The sequence below is a fragment of the Coregonus clupeaformis genome, unplaced genomic scaffold (assembly GCF_020615455.1).
Source record: "Coregonus clupeaformis isolate EN_2021a unplaced genomic scaffold, ASM2061545v1 scaf0060, whole genome shotgun sequence".
In the NCBI taxonomy this organism is placed as follows: Eukaryota; Metazoa; Chordata; class Actinopteri; order Salmoniformes; family Salmonidae; genus Coregonus; species Coregonus clupeaformis.
Genome location: NW_025533515.1, coordinates 592,425 through 608,513, shown reverse-complemented (window position 1 = coordinate 608,513; position 16,089 = coordinate 592,425). Strand labels below are relative to the sequence as shown.

The 16,089-nt window shown below is 40.9% G+C and overlaps 1 protein-coding gene across 2 annotated transcripts in view; it reads right to left on the bottom strand.

Moving 5' to 3' along the window:
* The window catches only part of dnaaf9 (dynein axonemal assembly factor 9), a 207,122-nt gene that overhangs the window by 52,336 nt on the left and 138,697 nt on the right, over positions 1–16,089 (bottom strand). The window lies entirely within an intron of this gene.

Below are 16,089 nucleotides of genomic sequence, written 5' to 3'. Positions count from 1 at the left end.
ACACAGACACACACAGACACACACAGACACACACAGACGCATACCGACAACAAACACACAGACACACACAGACACACACAGACACACACAGACACACACAGACGCATACCGACAACAAACACACAGACACACACAGACACACACAGACACACACAGACACACACATACGCATACCGACAACAAACACACAGACACACACAGACACACACAGACACACACGTTTACACTCATCATTTGCTGCTGCTACTCTGTTCTTTATTTTACCCTCATTATTATCTATCCTGATGCCTGGTCACTTTACCCTGCCTTCATGTACATATCTACCTCAAATACCTTATTATTATCTATCCTGATGCCTAGTCACTTTACCCTGCCTTCATGTCCATATCTACCTCAAATACCTTATTATTATCATCTATCCTGATGCCTAGTCACTTTACCCTGCCTTCATGTACATATCTACCTCAAATACCTTATTATTATCTATCCTGATGCCTAGTCACTTTACCCTGCCTTCATGTACATATCTACCTCAAATACCTTATTATTATCTATCCTGATGCCTAGTCACTTTACCCTGCCTTCATGTACATATCTACCTCAAATACCTTATTATTATCTATCCTGATGCCTAGTCACTTTACCAACTTTATCAACTGTACATTTCGGTGTTCCTCAAGGTTCCGTTTTAGGACCACTATTGTTTTCACTATATATTTTACCTCTTGGGGATGTTATTCGAAAACATAATGTTAACTTTCACTGCTATGCGGATGACACACAGCTGTACATTTCAATGAAACATGGTGAAGCCCCAAAATTGCCCTCGCTAGAAGCCTGTGTTTCAGCACATAAGGAAGTGGATGGCTGAAAACTTTCTACTTTTAAACTCGGACAAAACAGAGATGCTTGTTCTAGGTCCCAAGAAACAAAGAGATCTTCTGTTAAATCCGACAATTCATCTTGATGGTTGTAAAGTCGTCTCAAATAAAACTGTGAAGGACCTCAAGCGTTACTCTTGACCCTGATCTCTCTTTTGACGAACATATCAAGACTGTTTCAAGGATAGCTTTTTTTCCATCTACGTAACATTGCAAAAATCAGAAATTTTCTGTCCAAAAATGATGCAGAAAAATTAATCCATGCATTTGTTACTTCTAGGTTAGACTACTGCAATGCTCTACTTTCCGAGCTACCGGATAAAGCACTAAATAAACTTCAGTTAGTGCTAAATACGGCTGCTAGAATCCTGACTAGAACCAAGAAATTTGATCATATTACTCCAGTGCTAGCTTCCCTACACTGGCTTCCTGTTAAGGCAAGGGCTGATTTCAAGGTTTTACTGTTAACCTATAAAGCGTTACATGGGCTTGCTCCTACCTATCTTTCCGAGTTGGTCCTGCACGTACATACCAATACGTACGCTACGGTCACAAGACGCAGGCCTCCTAATTGTCCCTAGAATTTCTAAGCAAACAGCGGGAGAGGGGCTTTCTCCTATAGATCTCCATTTTTATGGAACAGTTTGCCCCTACCCATGTGAGAGACGCAGACTCGGTCTCAACCTTTAAGTCTTTACTGAAGACTTATCTCTTCAGTGGTCATATGATTGAGTGTAGTCTGGCCCAGGGTGTGAAGGTGAACGGAAAGGCTCTGGAGCAACGAACAGCCCTTGCTGTCTCTGCCAGGCCGGTTCCCTCTCTCCCACTGGGGTTCTCTGCCTCTAACCCTGTTACAGGGCTGAGTCACTGGCTTGCTGGTGCTCTTTTCATGCCGTCCCTAGGAGGTGCGTCACTTGAGTGGGTTGAGTTACTGACGTGATCTTCCTGTCTGGGTTGGCGCCCCCCTTGGTTTGTGCTGTGGTGGAGACCTCTGTGGGCTATACTCGGCCTTGTCTCAGGATTGTAAGTTGGTGGTTGAGGATATCCCTCTGGTGGTGCGGGGGCTGTGCTTTGGCAGAGTGGGTGGGTTATATCCTTCCTGTTTGGCCCTGTCCGGGGTTTCTTCGGATGAGCCACAGTGTCTCCGGACCGCTCCTGTCTCAGCCTCCAGTATTTATTCTGCAGTAGTTTATGTGTCGGGGGCTGGGGTTAGTTGGTTATACCTGGAGTACTTCTCCTGTCTTATCCAGTGTCCTGTGTGAATTTAAGTATGCTCTCTCTAATTCTCTCGTTCTCTCTTTCTCTCTGAGAACCTGAGCCCTAGGACCATACGTCAGGACTCACCTGGCCGTGGTGACTCCTGCTGTCCCCAGTCCGCCTGGCCTTGCTGCTATTCCAGTTTCAAACTGTTCTGCCTGCGGTTATGAAACCCCTACCTGTCCCCAGACCTGCTGTTTTCAACTCTTAATGATCGCATGAAAAGCCAACTGAGAGACCTGAGCCCTAGGACCATACGTCGGGACTACCCGGCCGTGGTGACTCCTTGCTGTCCCCAGTCCGCCTGGCCTTGCTGCTATTCCAGTTTCAACTGTTCTGCCTGCGGTTATCGGGAACCCCTACCTGTCCCAGACCTGCTGTTTTCAACTCTTAATGATCGGCTGAAAAGCCAACTGAGATTTATTCCTGATTATTATTTGACCATGCTTGTCACTTATGAACATTTTTGAACATCTTGGCATGGTTCTGTTATAATCTCCACCCGGCTTTACAGCCAGAAGAGGACTGGCCACCCCTCATAGCCTGGTTCCTCTCTAGGTTTCTTCCTAGGTTTTGGCCTTTCTAGGGAGTTTTTCCTAGCCACCGTGCTTCTACACCTGCATTACTAGCTGTTTGGGGTTTTAGGCTGGGTTTCTGTAAAGCACTTCGAGATATTAGCTGATGTAAGAAGGGCTATATAAAATAAAATTGATTGATTGATTTACCCTGCCTTCATGTACATATCTACCTCAAATACCTTATTATTATCTATCCTGATGCCTAGTCACTTTACCCTGCCTTCATGTACATATCTACCTCAAATACCTTATTATTATTTATCCTGATGCCTAGTCACTTTACCCTGCCTTCATGTACATATCTACCTCAAATACCTTATTATTATCTATCCTGATGCCTAGTCACTTTACCCTGCCTTCATGTACATATCTACCTCAAATACCTTATTATTATCTATCCTGATGCCTAGTCACTTTACCTGCCTTCATGTCAATATCTACCTCAAATACCTTATTATTATCTATCCTGATGCCTAGTCACTTTACCCTGCCTTCATGTACATATCTACCTCAAATACCTTATTATTATCTATCCTGATGCCTAGTCACTTGACCCTGCCTTCATGTACATATCTACCTCAAATACCTTATTATTATCTATCCTGATGCCTAGTCACTTTACCCTGCCTTCATGTACATATCTACCTCAAATACCTTATTATTATCTATCCTGATGCCTAGTCACTTAACCTGCCTTCATGTACATATCTACCTCAAATACCTTATTATTATCTATCCTGATGCCTAGTCACTTACCCTGCCTTCATGTACATATCTACCTCAAATACCTTATTATTATCTATCCTGATGCCTAGTCACTTTACCCTGCCTTCATGTCATATCTACCTCCAAAACCTTATTATTATCTATCCTGATGCCTAGTCACTTTACCCTGCCTTCATGTACATATCTACCTCAAATACCTTATTATTATCTATCCTAAGCCTAGTCACTTTACCTCTGCCTTCATGTACATATCTACCTCAAATACCTTATTATTATCTATCCTGATGCCTAGTCACTTTACCCTGCCTTCATGTACATATCTACCTCAAATACCGTATTATTATCTATCCTGATGCCTAGTCACTTTACCTGCCTTCATGTACATATCTACCTCAAATACCTTATTATTATCTATCCTGATGCCTAGTCACTTTACCCTGCCTTCATGTACATATCTACCTCAAATACCTTATTATTATCTATCCTGATGCCTAGTCACTTTACCCTGCCTTCATGTACATATCTACCTCAAATACCTTATTATTATCTATCCTGATGCCTAGTCACTTTACCCCTGCCTTCATGTGCATATCTACCTCAAATACCTTATTATTATCTATCCTGATGCCTAGTCACTTTACCCCTGCCTTCATGTACATATCTACCTCAAATACCTTATTATTATCTATCCTGATGCCTAGTCACTTTACCCTGCCTTCATTTACATATCTACCTCAAATACCTTATTATCTATCCTGATGCCCTAGTCACTTTACCCTGCCTTCATGTACATATCTACCTCAAATACCTTATTATTATCTATCCTGATGCCTAGTCACTTTACCCTGCCTTCATGTACATATCTACCTCAAATACGTATTGTTATCTATCCTGATGCCTAGTCACTTTACCCTGCCTTCATGTACATATCTACCTCAAATACCTTATTATTATCTATCCTGATGCCCAGTCACTTTACCCTGCCTTCATGTACATATCTACCTCAAATACCTTATTATTATCTATCCTGGTGCCTAGTCACTTTACCCTGCCTTCATGTACATATCTACCTCAAATACCTTATTATTATCTATCCTGATGCCTAGTCACTTTACTCCTGCCTTCATGTACATATCTACCTCAAATACCTTATTATTATCTATCCTGATGCCTAGTCACTTTACCCTGCCTTCATGTACATATCTACCTCAAATACCTTATTATCTATCCTGATGCCTAGTCACTTTACCCTGCCTTCATGTACATATCTACCTCAAATACCTTATTATTATCTATCCTGATGCCTAGTCACTTTACCCTGCCTTCATGTACACTATCTACCTCAAATACCTTATTATTATATATCCTGATGCCTAGTCACTTTACCCTGCCTTCACTGTCCATATCTACCTCAAATACCTTATTATTATCTATCCTGATGCCTAGTCACTTTACCCTGCCTTCATGTACATATCTACCTCAAATACCTTATTATTTCTATCCTGATGCCTAGTCACTTGACCCTGCCTTCATGTACATATCTACCTCAAATGCCTTATTATTATCTATCCTGATGCCTAGTCACTTTACCCTGCCTTCATGTACATATCTACCTCAAATACCTTATTATTATCTATCCTGATGCCTAGTCACTTTACCCTGCCTTCATGTACATATCTACCTCAAATACCGTATTATTATCTATCCTGATGCCTAGTCACTTTACCCTGCCTTCATGTACATATCTACCTCAAATACCGTATTATTATCTCATCCTGATGCCTAGTCACTTTTACCCCTGCCTTCATGTACATATATACCTCAAATACCTTATTATTATCTATCCTGATGCCTAGTCACTTTACCCTGCCTTCATGTACATATCTACCTCAAATACCGTATTATTATCTATCCTGATGCCTAGTCACTTTACCCCCTGCCTTCATGTCCATATCTACCTCAAATACCTCTATTATCTATCTATCCTGATGCCTAGTCACTTTACCCTGCCTTCATGTACATATCTACCTCAAATACCTTATTATTATCTATCCTGATGCCTAGTCACTTTACCCTGCCTTCATGTACATATCTACCTCAAATACCTTATTATTATCTATCCTGATGCCTAGTCACTTTACCCTGCCTTCGTGTACATATCTACCTCAAATACCTTATTATTATCTATCCTGATGCCTAGTCACTTTAACCTGCCTTCTTGTACATATCTACCTCAAATACCTTATTATTATCTATCCTGATGCCTAGTCACTTGACCCTGCCTTCATGTACATATCTACCTCAAATACCTTATTATTATCTATCCTGATGCCTAGTCACTTTACCCTGCCTTCATGTACATATCTACCTCAAATACCTTATTATTATCTATCCTGATGCCCTAGTCACTTTACCCCTGCCTTCATGTACATATCTACCTCAAATACCTTATTATTATCTATCCTGATGCCTAGTCACTTTACCCTGCCTTCATGTACATATCTACCCTCAAATACCGATATTATTATCTATCCTGATGCCTAGTCACTTTACCCTGCCTTCATGTACATATCTACCTCAAATACCTTATTATTATCTATCCTGATGCCTAGTCACTTTACCCTGCCTTCATGTACATATCTACCCCCAAATACCTTATTATTATCTATCCTGATGCCTAGTCACTTTACCCTGCCTTCATGTACATATCTACCTCAAATACCTTATTATTATTTATCCTGCAGTGCCTAGTCACTTTACCCTGCCTTCATGTACATATCTACCTCAAATACCTTATTATTATCTATCCTGATGCCTAGTCACTTTACCCTGCCTTCATTTACATATCTACCTCAAATACCTTATTATTATCTATCCTGATGCCTAGTCACTTTACCCTGCCTTCATGTACATATCTACCTCAAATACCGTATTATTATCTATCCTGATGCCTAGTCACTTTACCCTGCCTTCATGTCCATATCTACCTCAAATACCGTATTATTATCTATCCTGATGCCTAGTCACTTTACCCTGCCTTCATGTACATATCTACCTCAAATACCTTATTATTATCTATCCTGATGCCTAGTCACTTTACCCTGCCTTCCATGTACATATCTACCTCAAATACCTTATTATTATCTATCCTGATGCCTAGTCACTTTACCCTGCCTTCATGTACATATCTACCTCAAATACCGTATTATTATCTATCCTGATGCCTAGTCACTTTACCCTGCCTTCATGTCCATATCTACCTCCAATACCTTATTATTATCTATCCTGATGCCTAGTCACTTTACCCTGCCTTCATGTACATATATACCTCAAATACCTTATTATTATCTATCCTGATGCCTAGTCACTTTACCCTGCCTTCATGTACATATCTACCTCAAATACCAGTATTATATATCTATCCTGATGCCTAGTCACTTTACCCCTGCCTTCATGTCCATATCTACCTCAAATACCTTATTATCTATCCTGATGCCTAGACACTTTACCCTGCCTTCATGTACATATCACCCTCAAATACCTTATTATTATCTATCCTGATGCCGAGTCACTTTACCCTGCCTTCATGTCCATATCTACCTCAAATACCTTATTATTATCTATCCTGATGCCTAGTCACTTTACCCTGCCTTCATGTACATATCTACCTCAAATACCTTATTATTATCTATCCTGATGCCTAGTCACTTGACCCTGCCTTCATGTACATATCTACCTCAAATACCTTATTATTATCTATCCTGATGCCTAGTCACTTTACCTCGCCTTCATGTACATATCTACCTCAAATACCTTATTATTATCTATCCTGATGCCTAGTCACTTTACCCTGCCTTCATGTACATATCTACCTCAAATACCGTATTATTATCTATCCTGATGCCTAGTCACTTTACCCTGCCTTCATGTACATATCTACCTCAAATACCGTATTATTTCTATCCTGATGCCTAGTCACTTTACCCTGCCTTCATGTACATATATACCTCAAATACCTTATTATTATCTATCCTGATGCCTAGTCACTTTACCCTGCCTTCATGTACATATCTACCTCAAATACCGTGATTATTATCTATCCTGATGCCTAGTCACTTTACCCCTGCCTTCATGTCCATATCTACCTCAAATACCTTATTATTATCTATCCTGATGCCTAGTCACTTTACCCTGCCTTCATGTACATATCTACCTCAAATACCTTTATTATCTATCCTGATGCCTAGTCACTTTACCCTGCCTTCATGTACATATCTACCTCAAATACCTTATTATTATCTATCCTGATGCCTAGTCACTTTACCCTGCCTTCATGTACATATCTACCTCAAATACCTTATTATTATCTATCCTGATGCCTAGTCACTTTAACCTGCCTTCATGTACATATCTACCTCAAATACCTTATTATTATCTATCCTGATGCCTAGTCACTTGACCCTGCCTTCATGTACATATCTACCTCAAATACCTTATTATTATCTATCCTGATGCCTAGTCACTTTACCCTGCCTTCATGTACATATCTACCTCCAAATACCTTATTATTATCTATCCTGATGCCTAGTCACTTTACCCTGCCTTCATGTACATATCTACCTCAAATACCTTATTATTATCTATCCTGATGCCTAGTCACTTTACCCTGCCTTCATGTACATATCTACCTCAAATACCTTATTATTATCTATCCTGATGCCTAGTCACTTTACCCTGCCTTCATGTACATATCTACCTCAAATACCTTATTATTATCTATCCTGATGCCTAGTCACTTTACCCTGCCTTCATGTACATATCTACCTCAAATACCGTATTATTATCTATCCTGATGCCTAGTCACTTTACCCTGCCTTCATGTACATATCTACCTCAAATACCTTATTATATCTATCCTGATGCCTAGTCACTTTACCCTGCCTTCATGTACATATCTACCTCAAATACCGTATTATTGGCATCTATCCTGATGCCTAGTCACTTTACCCTGCCTTCATGTCCATATCTACCTCAAATACCTTATTATCTATCCTGATGCCTAGTCTTTACCCTGCCTTCATGTACATATCTACCTCAAATACCTTATTATTATCTATCCTGATGCCTAGTCACTTTACCCTGCCTTCATGTACATATCTACCTCAAATACCTTATTATTATCTATCCTGATGCCTAGTCACTTTACCACTCTGCCTTCATGTACATATCTACCTCAAATACCGTATTATTATCTATCCTGATGCCTAGTCACTTTACCCCTGCCTTCATGTCCATATCTACCTCAAATACCTTATTATTATCTATCCTGATGCCTAGTCACTTTACCCCTGCCTTCATGTACATATCTACCTCAAATACCTTATTATTATCTATCCTGATGCCGAGTCACTTTACCCTGCCTTCATGTACATATCTACCTCAAATACCTTATTATTATCTATCCTGATGCCTAGTCACTTTACCCTGCCTTCATGTACATATCTACCTCAAATACCTTATTATTATCTATCCTGATGCCTAGTCACTTGACCCTGCCTTCATGTACATATCTACCTCAAATACCGTATTATTATCTATCCTGATGCCTAGTCACTTTACCCTGCCTTCATGTCCATATCTACCTCAAATACCTTATTATTATCTATCCTGATGCCTAGTCACTTTACCCTGCCTTCATGTACATATCTACCTCAAATACCTTATTATGATCTATCCTGATGCCTAGTCACTTTACCCTGCCTTCATGTACATATCTACCTCAAATAGCTTATTATTATCTATCCTGATGCCTAGTCACTTTACCCTGCCTTCATGTACATATCTACCTCAAATACCTTATTATTATCTATCCTGATGCCTAGTCACTTTACCCTGCCTTCATGTACATATCTACCTCAAATACCTTATTATTATCTATCCTGATGCCTAGTCACTTTACCCTGCCTTCATGTACATATCTACCTCAAATACCTTATTATTCTATCCTGATGCCTAGTCACTTTACCCTGCCTTCATGTACATATCTACCTCAAATACCGTATTATTATCTATCCTGATGCCTAGTCACTTTACCCTGCCTTCATGTACATATCTACCTCAAATACCATATTATTATCTATCCTGATGCCTAGTCACTTTACCCTGCCTTCATGTACATATCTACCTCAAATACCTTATTATTATCTATCCTGACGCCTAGTCACTTTACCCTGTCTTCATGTACATACAGTTGAAGTCGGAAGTTTACATACACCTTAACCAAATACATTTAAACTCAGTTTTTCGCAATCCCTGACATTTAATCCTAGTAAAAATTCCCTGTCTTAGGTCAGTTAGGATCACCACTTTATTTTAAGAATGTGAAATGTCAGAATAATAGTAAAGAATGATTTATTTCAGCTTTTATTTCTTTCATCACATTCCCAGTGGGTCAGAAGTTTACATACACTCAATTAGTATTTGGTAGCATTGCCTTTAAATTGTTTAACTTGGGTCAAACGTTTCGGGTAGCCTTCCACAAGCTTCCCACAATAAGTTGGGTGAATTTTGGCCCATTCCTCCTGACAGAGCTGGTGTAACTGAGTCAGGTTTGTAGGCCTCCTTGCTCGCACACGCTTTTTCAGTCCTGCCCACACATGTTCTATAGGATTGAGGTCAGGGCTTTGTGATGACCACTCCAATACCTTGACTTTGTTGTCCTTAAGCCATTTTGCCACAACTTTGGAAGTATGCTTGGGGTCATTGTCCATTTGGAAGACCCATTTGCGACCAAGCTTTATTCCTGACTATATATCCTGATGCCTAGTCACTTTACCCTGCCTTCATGTCCATATCTACATCCAGTACCTTGTACCCCTACACATTGATCTGGTACTGGTACTCCCTGTATATAGCTCCACATTGATCTGGTACTGGTACTCCCTGTATATAGCTCCACATTGATCTGGTACTCCCTGTATATAGCTCCATATTGATCTGGTACTCCCTGTATATAGCTCCACATTGATCTGGTACTCCCTGTATATAGCTCCACATTGATCTGGTACTGGTACTCCTGCATATAGCTCCACATTGATCTGGTACTGGTTACTCCCTGTATATAGCTCCACATTGATCTGGTACTGGTACTCCTGTATATAGCTCCACATTGATCTGGTACTGGTACTCCCCTGTATATAGCTCCACATTGATCTGGTACTGGTACTCCCTGTATATAGCTCCACATTGATCTGGTAATGGTACTCCTGTATATAGCTCCACATTGATCTGGTACTGGTACTCCCTGTATATAGCTCCACATTGATCTGGTACTGGTACTCCCTGTATATAGCTCCACATTGATCTGGTACTGGTACTCCCTGTATATAGCTCCACATTGATCTGGTACTGGTACTCCCTGTATATAGCTCCACATTGATCTGGTACTGGTACTCCTGTATATAGCTCCACATTGATCTGGTACTGGTACTCCCTGTATATAGCTCCACATTGATCTGGTACTGGTACTCCTGTATATAGCTGCACATTGATCTGGTACTGGTACTCCTGTATATAGCTCCACATTGATCTGGTACTGGTACTCCCTGTATATAGCTCCACATTGATCTGGTACTGGTACTCCCTGTATATAGCTCCACATTGATCTGGTACTGGTACTCCCTGTATATAGCTGCACATTGATCTGGTACTGGTACTCCCTGTATATAGCTGCACATTGATCTGGTACTGGTACTCCCTGTATATAGCTCCACATTGATCTGGTACTGGTACTCCCTGTATATAGCTGCACATTGATCTGGTACTGGTACTCCCTGTATATAGCTCTACATTGATCTGGTACTGGTACTCCCTGTATATAGCTCCACATTGATCTGGTACTGGTACTCCCTGTATATAGCTCCACATTGATCTGGTACTGGTACTCCCTGTATATAGTTCCACATTGATCTGGTAATCCCTGTATATAGCTGCACATTGATCTGGTACTGGTACTCCCTGTATATAGCTCCACATTGATCTGGTACTGGTACTCCCTGTATATAGCTCCACATTGATCTGGTACTGGTACTCCCTGTATATAGCTCCACATTGATCTGGTACTGGTACTCCCTGTATATAGTTCCACATTGATCTGGTAATCCCTGTATATAGCTGCACATTGATCTGGTACTGGTACTCCCCGTATATAGCTCCACATTGATCTGGTACTGGTACTCCCTGTATATAGCTCCACATTGATCTGGTACTGGTACTCCCTGTATATAGCTGCACATTGATCTGGTACTGGTACTCCCTGTATATAGCTGCACATTGATCTGGTACTGGTACTCCCTGTATATAGCTCCACATTGATCTGGTACTGGTACTCCCTGTATATAGCTCCACATTGATCTGGTACTGGTACTCCCTGTATATAGCTGCACATTGATCTGGTACTGGTACTCCTGTATATAGCTCCACATTGATCTGGTACTGGTACTCCCTGTATATAGCTCCACATTGATCTGGTACTCCCTGTATATAGCTCCACATTGATCTGGTACTGGTACTCCCTGTATATAGCTGCACATTGATCTGGTACTGGTACTCCCTGTATATAGCTCCACATTGATCTGGTACTGATACTCCCCTGTATATAGCTCCACATTGATCTGGTACTGGTACTCCCTGTATATAGCTCCACATTGATCTGGTACTGGTACTCCCTGTATATAGCTCCACATTGATCTGGTACTGGTACTCCCTGTATATAGCTCCACATTGATCTGGTACTGATACTCCCTGTATATAGCTCCACATTGATCTGGTACTGGTACTCCCTGTATATAGCTCCACATTGATCTGGTACTGGTACTCCCTGTATATAGCTCCACATTGATCTGGTACTGGTACTCCCTGTATATAGCTCCACATTGATCTGGTACTGATACTCCCTGTATATAGCTGCACATTGATCTGGTACATTGTTCAACCTCCCTCTCAAAAGCCTGGAAGGGATGAGAGAGCCAAGCCTGTGGGTTCATAGCTTCAACCTCGCAGCACACTCACACACACACACACCAACTGATTAATGGATGCTGAATGTATATTGTCTCTTGCTTTGTTTGCTCTTTTCCATATTATTTCTATCTCTGATAAGCTGCCCAGGAAAGGGCTGAAAATAGCCCATATTAATATATGTAGCCTTAGAAATATGGTTCATGAAATCAATAACTTGCCAACATCAGATAACATTCATATATTAGCCATTTCTGAGACTCACTTAGATTATTCCTTTGATGATACATCAGTAGCAATACAAGGATATAACATCTATAGAAGAGACAGGAGTTGTTGCTATATTACAGAGCCATATCCCAGTAATGCTTAGAGAAGATATCATGTCTAGTGTTATTGAAGTACTGTGGCTGCAGTTTCACCCGCCTCATCTAAAGCCTATTAATCTGGGGTGTGGCTATACACCACCAACTGCTAACAGTCAGTATCTAAATAATGTGTGTGAAATGCTTGATAGTGTATGTGATGTAAACAGAGAGGTCTACTTTCATGGGGACCTGAATATTGACTGGTTTTCATCAAGATGTCCGCTCAAGAGGAAGCGTCTCACTGTAACCAGTGCCTGTAATCTGGTTCAGGTTATTAATCAACCTACCAGGGTGTTTACAAACACTACAGGAACAAGATCATCCACATGTATTGATCACATTTTTACTAATACTGTAGAACTTTGTTCTGAAGCTGTATCCGTACCCATTGGATGCAGTGATCACAATATAGTGGCTATATCCAGGAAAGACAAAGTTCCAAAAGCTGGGCCTAAAATACTGTATAAGAGATCATACAAAAGATTTAGCTGTGACTCTTATGTGGATGTGTTAATATTTGTTGGTCTGATGTGATTAATAAGGAGCATCCAGACGCTGCACTTGATGAATTTATGAAATTGCTTCTTCCAATTATTGATAAACGTGAACCTGTTAAGAAACTGACTGTTAGAACTGTTAAGGCTCCATGGATTGATGAGGAATTGAAAAACTGTCTGGTTGAAAGAGACGGGGCAAAAGGAGTGGATAATAAGACCGGCTGCACATCTGACTGGCTGACTTACTGCAAATAGAGAAATCATGTGACTAAACTTAAAAAGAAGAAAAAACGGTATTATGAAGCCAAGATCAATGATATAAAGAATTATGGGAAAAAAACTTTAAATGAAATTATGGGCAGAAAGACAAATTCAACTCCATCTTTCATCGAATAAGATGGCTTATTCATCACAAAACCATTTTATGTTGCTAATTATTTTAATGATTACTTCATTGCCAACAACGAACAGTGAGCCATCATACTCATGCATAAAAAAAAACAAATAATGAAAGAAAAGAAAAGCATTGTAAGTTCGAATTTTGTAAAGTTAGTTTGGGAGAGGTGGAAACATTATTAGCGATCATTAATGACAAACCTCCTGGCATTGACAACTTAGATGGAAAGCTACTGAGGATGGTGGCTGACTCTATAGCCACTCCTATCTGTCATCTTTAATCTGAGTCTAGAGCAAAGGGGGGTGGGAAAGTACGGCCCGCGGGTCGTTTCCAGCCCGCCGGGCACTTCAATCCGGCCCGCCGGGCATTTCAATCCGGCCCGCAATAATTTTTGTACATTTATTAAATATGATTAGATTGGAGTTACGATTTTTGGCCTAAAATTACTAATTACATGATATACAAACAACCTCCAATAGATGGCGCTGTAGCCTGGTCTGTATTTGGGCCTACAGTCAGATTCAGAATGCGCTCAATCATCATAGCCACTTCATTGCTTGATGACTTTTGACATGAAAAATGAGTGCTGTGAAAATGAGAAAAGTGGACTCTGAATGTCGTGTGTTTAAAGAAGAATGGACAGTAAAATACTTTTTGTGGAGAGGTTGGAGTCTGTCTGATTGAGTGTGTGGACAGGTGTCTTTTATACAGGTAACGAGTTCAAACAGGTGCAGTTAATACAGGTAATGAGTGGAGAACAGGAGGGCTTCTTAAAGAAAAACTAAAAAGTCTGTGAGAGCCGGAATTCTTACTGGTTGGTAGGTGATCAAATACTTATGTCATGCAATAAAATGCAAATGAATTACTTAAAAATCATACAATGTGATTTTCTGGATTTTTGTAGTGAAGTGTACCTATGATAAAAATTACAGACCTCTACATGCTTTGTAAGTAGGAAAACCTGCAAAATCGGCAGTGTATCAAATACTTGTTCTCCCCACTGTAGTATTATATAGAGCCATGAGTGGATGGAACGCCCTTCCATCTTATATGTGTACTGCATTAGCATCAAATAGCCCCTGCGATATGCAACTTTTCAGGGAAGTTAGGAACCAATATACACAAGCAGTTAGGAAAGCAAAGGCTAACTTTTTCAAACAGAAATTTGCATCCTGTAGCACTAACTCCAAAACGTTTTGGGACACTGTAAAGTCCCTGGAGAATAAGAGCACTTCCTCCCAGCTGCCCACTGCACTGAGGCTAGGAAACACTATCACCACCGATAAAATCTACAATAATCGAGAATTTCAACAAGCATTTTGCTACGGCTGACCGTGCTTTCCACCTGGTTACCACTACCCCGGCCACCAGCTCTGCACCCTCCGCTGCAACTTGCCCATGCCACCCCCTGCTTCTCCTTCACCCCAAATTCAGACAGCCGACGTTTTGAAAGAGCTGCAAAATCTGGACCCCTACAAATCATCTGGGCTAGACAATCTGGACCCTTTCTTTCTAAAACTAGCACGAAATTTTCATAACCCCTATTACTAGCCTGTTCAACCTCTCTTTCGTAACGCTCTGAGATCCCCAGAGATTGGAAAGCTGCCGCGGTCATCCCCCTCTTCAAAGGGGGTGACACTCTAGATCCAAAACTGTTACAGACCTATATCCATCCTGTCCTGCCTTTCCGAAAGTTTTTGAAAGCCAAGTTAACAAACAGATCACCGACCATTTCAGATCCCACTGTGCCTTCTCCGCTATGCAATCCGGTTTCCGAGCTGGTCATGGGTGCACTTCAGCCACGCTCAAGGTCCTAAACGATATTATAACCGCGATCGATAATAGACAGTACTGTGCAGCCGTCTTCATCGACCTGGCCAGGGCTTTTGACTGTCAACCACCGCATTCTTATTGGCAGACTAAATAGCCTTGGTTTCTCAAATTACTGCCTCGCCTGGTTCACCAACTACTTCTCAGATAGAGTTCAATGTGTCAAATCGGAGGGCCTGTTGTCTGGACCTATGGCAGTCTCTATGGAGGTGCCACAGGGTTCAATTCTTGGGCCGACACTTTTCTCCGTGTATATCAATGATGTCGCTCTTGCTGCTGGTGACTCTCAGATCCACCTCTAACGAGACGACACCATTTTGTATACATCTGGCCCTTCATTGGACACTGTGTTAACAAACCTCCAAACAAGCTTCAATGCCATACAACACTCCTTCAGTAGCCTCCAACCGCTCTTAAACACTAGTAAAACTAAATGCATGCTCTTCAATCGAACGCTGCTGGCACCCGCCCACCCGACTAGAATCACTACTCTCGACGGGTCTGACCTAGAGTATGTGGACAACTACAAATACCTAG